Here is a 6,947-nt window from a genome sequence, read left to right as displayed (position 1 = left end):
CATTGAATAGCTCCTAAAGGCCTTCTGGTCATGATGATGGGTAGAAACACTGTGCTCACCTCTTCCCATGACCACATCAGAATTACAACTAAACTACAGAACATCCATCATTGAGAACCACCTGAAGTCTAGTTCAACAGAAATCCTATAATTAAGGATATACAGAAGAATCCACATCAAGACTGATAGGAAGGGTGAAGACATGCATTGGGCAAGCCCCACACTCATGGCAGTTAAGAAATGGGAAGTATATTTCAGCTACAGAAGTCTCCTCCTGAGGAGCAAGATGACCAGTCCCATACCAGGCCCCTCAGCCAAGGTTTCCCAAAAGTTCTGTCTATGAAAACCAGTAGGGACTCTGGCAGAGTAAATGGAGGGCTTCTGGAGTCCCAGGTATTCTTCCTGAAGGGTCCATGCACAGATTTACTCATTGAAAAACTCATTTACTCTGAACTCCAACACTAAGACAGCAGCTGAATGAGAGCAAGGGACATAGGAGGAGGACCTTAATTGACTGTCTTTAGGGTAAGCGCTTGGAAGGGCACCATTCTCCCAGATAGAAGTGCTGGGAGGGACTTTTCAGACCATCTGGATGCTAAGCGTAAGGTAGAAGCCTGGGACCCCCCCCATGGGCAATGTAGACACTTGAGGCCTATTGGCCAAATTCCTTCCAGCAAACTCCCACAGCAAGCTCTGCAGTGGTTTAGTCCAGTTGCCTGGTATGAGTTTGGTTCTGGATAGAACTCAAACTGGCTGCAGCTGCTATATCCAAAGCAACCTTGAGTATAGCAGCTGCATATATCCAAGGTTGCTCAGGACACCTTGGGAGCCCAGGACTGCCCCTCAACCATACCTGGGGCTGGTCCTGGAAAAGCTGCTTGAGGCAGCATTGCCTGAAGATATGAGAAAAGTTCCTAGTCCCTATGGTTTTCCATGGAAATTGCTGATATGTGCAGCTATCGTTGGATTTTATGTTTTCTTATCTTTGTGAAGTTTTTGATCAATTAGAAGCTAGCTTTATGTGAAAAGAGAGAAAAAGCTTGCTGTAGAACTTTTTATACTAATTAAATAAAAATGTAAACTAGTTGAAAAATTTAGCCTCTTACAAAGAGTGTGAAGGCTTTAGAGTTATTAAAGGATTACAGCTTTGAGAAGGAGCCAACAGAAACTCAAAGCTGGGAGGCAATCAGTGAAAAACTGAACAGTTCCAAATCTGACTTTGAGGATGAAATACTTTTTCTAGAAAAAGAATTAAAGGAAGAGCAACCTAAACATTTTAAACAAGAATTGATGATATTTCAGAAAGGATATGGTCCTTAGCAGATGAATCAAAATCACTCAAATCACAAGTTGCTGAAGCCAAAACAACATTCAAAATATTTTTAATGAATGAAGTGAATTAAGATAACTATAAAAGATGTTTTGAGTGAAAATCCCCAACTCCAGGAAAGCCAGAAACAGCTTTTACAAGATGCTGAAGAATTGAAAGAACAAGTGAGTGAAGTTAAAAAACAGAAAATAATATTTGAAGACTCCAAAATATATGCAAAACAAGTTCTATACGAAAAAGAATATCAGCTCAAGTCTCTGACTGAATGCTTTCTAAAGATGCCACATTGGGCTACTGTGCTTGGAGAAGACTTAACTGACTATAACTTGGGATTGAAAATGAAGAGTAATTCAGAAAATGGTGCACTCTTAGATAATCAACCAAAAGAAGCATTGAAGAAGCTCAATCATGCTGCTAAGTTAAAGGCTTCCTTTGCTAGAAGGAGAAAGAAAGTAAATTTACACTCATTAACTGAAGTTGATAAAAAAAAAAAGGAATCACTTACAGAGTGTATTAAAAATCTCCAGACTGAACAAGCATCTTTGCAGTCAGAAAATGAACATTTTGAAAATGAGAATCAAAAGCTTCAGCACAAACTTAATGACTATACTGTATCAAGAAAATGAAATTACTCTTCACAGGAAGTTAACAGTAGAAGAACATTACTGGTTTGAGAAAGGAAAAACTTTTTAAAGCAGATGAATAGATAGATCAGCCATGCAGCTGAAGAGCTGGAGACTTATAGAAAGTGAACAAAAAAGTTTGAAGAAGAATTGGAAAGAACCATTCATTCTTATCAAAGGCAGATTATTTCCCATGAGAAAAAAGCACATTATAATGGGTTGGCAGCTCAGACTGCTAAAGGAAACCTCAAAGATTTAAAGAAAGAAAATTATTACATCAGATAAAAATTAACTGAAACAGAGATTAAATTCAAACTTTTAGAAAGATTCTCATGTTGTTGATGTTCCAAATATGGCATTTGGTAAAGAGCATTCCCCATATTGTCCCTCAGCATTGGGTCAACCATCTGAAACAAGAACTTTTCTCTCCCATACAACTTTGTTGGAGGGTTCACTCAGACTCTTGCCTTTGCTTCCAGGGAGATGAGAAAGAGTTTCAAGGGGCTCAGGAAATCCTCTGGACCATCGGATTACTAACGAAAGAGGAGAATCAATCTATGATAAATTATCTGATCCTCACAGGGCACCTCTGACCCTAAGTCCCTTTGATCTCCATGGGAATAGGATCATAAGATGATAATTCCTCCATCGGGCCAAACGTATCCTACTCCAGCTCTTCTTCCACAAAGGGAAGACAGATTTTAGTCTAATACTGGTAGACTGTCTGGACCAGAAGAAATCAGAAGTTTTACTGTACCATCACTGGATAAAGCAACTGGGCCAATCTCTTTGGAAATGGAATCCAATAGAAATGTTAGCAAAGACAATCTTGGAAATTTAAATGTTTGCTGCATCTCTCCCCACCAAAAGTGATGTGACTGGGGCTGGCTTTGTTCCTCCAATCAGAATTTCATTGTTTCCAATGGATGCAAGGCACCCACGTATGAGAAGAGGTCTTTCTTTTCCTCTACCTCCAGGAAGCATGTGTAGAGCTTCTCGTGATTATTTTCCTTCAAGAGACTTTCATGGTCCACCACCTCCTCCATTTGCAGTAAGAAATGTTTATCCACTGAGAGCTTTTGCTCATTATCTTCCTCCAAGGGCCAGGTTTTCCCTTACCCCCACACCCTGAAAGTAGGTGTGTGTTCCCATCAGGGTCAATTCCACCTAGAATTAACCTACTACTAAATGAACATCCCAAAGCACAAGAAACTTGACAATATTTTTGGTCTGTCTTCAAATGTAATTTTTACTTCTCTAATTTTCAGTTTAAGTAACGGCTATTACCTAAGTGATTATACTGATGCTGAAACTGGAGCTTAATGGAATCACATTCTCAGGATAGTATTTTGTAAATAAAGATGATTTAACAATGAATCTTATGAGTAAATTGTTTCCATTTTATTTTATTCTGCATAGTATAATTATTTTAATTTAATTAGTGAATCCACAATCACACAGATAATGGAAGTTTCTAATATATGTATCTTGCAGCTGGGGATGTTTTAAACTCCAAAGGTTGTGTCAGCAAAGGACTGTATTTCTTATGATTGTAGACAAATGTGAAAGAAACTTTATGCTTGATTAAATAAACTTTAATTGATTTAAAGATTTGTTTGGCATTGATAATCATAATAGAATCAGCTAGTTTTTTCATTAAAAAAAAAGTGCTGGTAGATACCATTGTTCCTTTGTTGAGCCCTGTGCCTACACAGCCTACAGGTGCAGGTAGGTGCTAAGTCTGTGTCTCCAACCTAGATAACACTGTTTGCCCTGCCCTGGTGGTTCCTTGAGACCCTATCCTTCCAAAGTTGCAGGCCCACCCAAGCCCCTTCCAGTGGCTTTTGCAGGCAAACAGCCTGTCTTGGCTTATGATGCAGACTCTTCTAAAATTTAACAAAGGTTCACAAACCCCAAACAAGCGGCATCTGATTTCAGCATGCTCCATACCTCTTGCTAAGCATCCCCAACTAGTGCTAGCTGTCACTAGCACTAGTGACAGCTAGCCTCAGTTTGAAGCTTAGCCTCTCCCGGTCACCTCCAAGTCCAGCACAAAGGGCAACCATCTACAGACTGCTACAAAGTGTCCTGGGCTGAGCATAGGCAGTAACTGATGTTGGCCTAAGCCCCTCCCAAGAGACTTTAGGACCAACAAATTTGGCGGCCAGCTTCTAATCACACCAAGCTCTACCCAATCACCTCCACAAATGATACACCCAAAGGGTGGACTCAGTAGGCATATCCTGCTCTATGGGGTCAGCCCCTGTACAACAGCACCTCTGCAATAGTCACGGCCATCCTTCACAATCAAGTTGATGGTCAATCTCTTCCACTGATGTGCCAACAGCAATCAAGGTTCAAATACAACAGGAGGGCACACAAAACCCACACGAGGTACACATCTGAAACATCTGTCTCAGATGAACACAAAGACTGAGTCACTAGGCCCCAAAGGACACCTACTTCATAAAATCACCCTGCCAAGATCAGGAGACATAGCAGATCCACCTAATAGATGGAAACAAACACAGGGAGTCATTGTTTGTAAGACTCCCTGTCATTGTAAGACAAAGAAACATGTTCTTAAATGAAAGGACAGAACAAAATTCCATATAAAGAACTAAACAAAATGGAGACAATCAGCCTATCAGACACAAAGTTTAAAACACTGCTTACAAGAATGTGCAGTGAACTTAGGGGAAGAGTAGATGAACTCAGTGAAAATTTTGACAAAGAGATAGTAAAATAAAAACAGAGCTAGAAAACATTAAAAAAGAACAGTTATAAATGAAGTAGACAATAATATAAGTGGATTAAATGTTCTAATCTATAGAGATAGGGAGGCTAAATGGATCAGGAAGCAAGACCCATATGTGTGCTGCCTATAAAAGACCCATTTCAGATCAAAAGACACACACAGACCGAGAATAAAGAAATGGGAAAAGATATTTCATGCAAATGGAAATGGAAAAAAAGCTGGGGCAAGAATACTTGTATCAGACAAAATAAGCTACAGCAAGAGGCAAAGAAGGACCCAGCAATTTCAATTCTGGGTATTTATCTAAAGAAGTCCAAAACACTAATTTGAAAAAACATATGCATCCCTATGTTCACTGCAGCATTATTTTTTTTTAATTTTTATTGTTATTCAATTACAGTTGTATGCCTTTTCTCCCCATCCCTCCACCCCATCCCAGCTGAACCCACCTCCCTCCCCAACCTCCACCCTCCCCCTTGATTTTGTCCATGTGTCCTTTATAGTAGTTCCTATAATCCCCTCTTCCCACTGTCCCCACCCCACTCCCCCCTGGCTATTGTTAGATTGTTCTTAACTTCAAAGTCTCTGGTTGTATTCTGTTTGCTTTTGTCTTCTATTGCTTATGTTCCAGTTAAAGGTGAGATCATATGGTATTTGTCCCTCACCGCCTGGCTTATTTCACTTAGCATAATGCCCTCCAGTTCCATCCATGCTGTTGCAAAGGGTATAAGCTCCTTCTTTCTCTCTGCTGCATAGACTTCCATTGTGTAAATATACCATAGTTTTTGGATCCACTCGTTTGCTGATGGGCACTTAGGTTGCTTCCAGTACTTGACAAACAACCCAATTAAAAAATGGGCAAAGGACTTGAACAGACACTTCTCCAAGGAAGACATACAGAGGGCCCAGAGACATATGAAAAGATGCTCAGCATCACTAGCCATCAGGGAGATGCAAATTAAAACCACAGTGAGGTACCATCTCACACCAGTCAGAGTGGCCAACATAAATAAATCCACAAACAAACATTCGAGAGGATGTGGAGAAAAGGGAACCCTAGTACACTATTGGTGGGAATGCAGACTGGTGAGGCCACTGTGGAAAACAGTATGGACTTTCCTCAGAAAACTAAAAATAGAACTGCCCTTTGACCCAGCAATTCCGCTGCTGGGATTATACCCTAAGAACCCTGAAACACCAATCCAAAAGAACCTGTGCACCCCAATGTTCATAGCAGCACAATTTACAATAGCCAAGCATTGCAGCATTATTTACAATAACCAAGATATTGGAGCAACCTAAGTGCCCACTGATAGAAAAATGGATAAGGAAGAGGCAGTATATATATACAGTGAAATATTACTCAGCCATTAAAAAGAGTGAATCTTTCCATTTGAGATAACATGGGTGGACTTAAAAGGTATTATGCTAAGTGAAATAAGTCAGACAGATAAAGGCAAATACCATATGATCTCAATTATATGTGGAATCTAAAAAACAAAATAAACAAACTTACAGATACAGAGAACAAACTGACAGTTGCCAGATGGGAAGGGGTTGGGGAAATGGGTGAAAAGGGTAAGGAAATTATGGTTTTGAAATTGCCAGTTACAAAATAAGTCACAGAGCTCTAAAGTACATCCTCGGGAATATGGTTAATAACACTGTAATAACTATGTGCGGTGTCAGTTGGGTACCAGACTTACCAGGGTGATCACTCCTCTAGTTACATCAATGTCTAATCACTGTGCTGATATCATCTGAAACTAAGATAATATTGTGTGTAAACTATATTGAAAGATTAAAAAGTATAGTTTTCAGAAAAACCTCCTAGAAAGCAGGCTCATTTCTATAGAATGTGTCTAGGGCCTGGCATGTATTCCCATACAGTGAAATGTGAAGGACTTTGTACTTCTGTGTGACTTGGGAACACTACCTGGCACGGAAGGATGTACCCTGATATCTTTAATTCTTTGTAGCGTAATACAACATCTCAAATGCAAAGGATATAAAGTGATTACATTCTAAGCCTCAGCAGTCTTACATAAGAATTATAGATATTAGCAGTTATGCTTGTTACTCATCCACATCTCCTAACTCCAAGCTCTATCCCTCAATAGTCTTCTCTGTAGTTTTTTTTTATTTTAGTTGTGGTAAAATACACAATATATAAAATTTACAGTCTTAGCCATTTTTAAGTGTGCAACTCTCACCACAAGACATCTTAAAAACTTTT

At 39.5% G+C, this 6,947-nt stretch overlaps 1 pseudogene; it reads left to right on the top strand.

Moving 5' to 3' along the window:
• The first annotated feature begins 847 nt into the window (after positions 1-847).
• On the top strand, positions 848-3,170 carry LOC112320788 (melanoma inhibitory activity protein 2-like; annotated as a pseudogene).
• The last annotated feature ends 3,777 nt before the right edge of the window (positions 3,171-6,947 follow it).

This window comes from Desmodus rotundus, chromosome 8 (assembly GCF_022682495.2).
Source record: "Desmodus rotundus isolate HL8 chromosome 8, HLdesRot8A.1, whole genome shotgun sequence".
Lineage (NCBI taxonomy): Eukaryota > Metazoa > Chordata > Mammalia > Chiroptera > Phyllostomidae > Desmodus > Desmodus rotundus.
The sequence above is the reverse complement of the archived record's forward strand: the minus strand, read 5'-3'. Positions and strand labels throughout refer to the sequence as shown.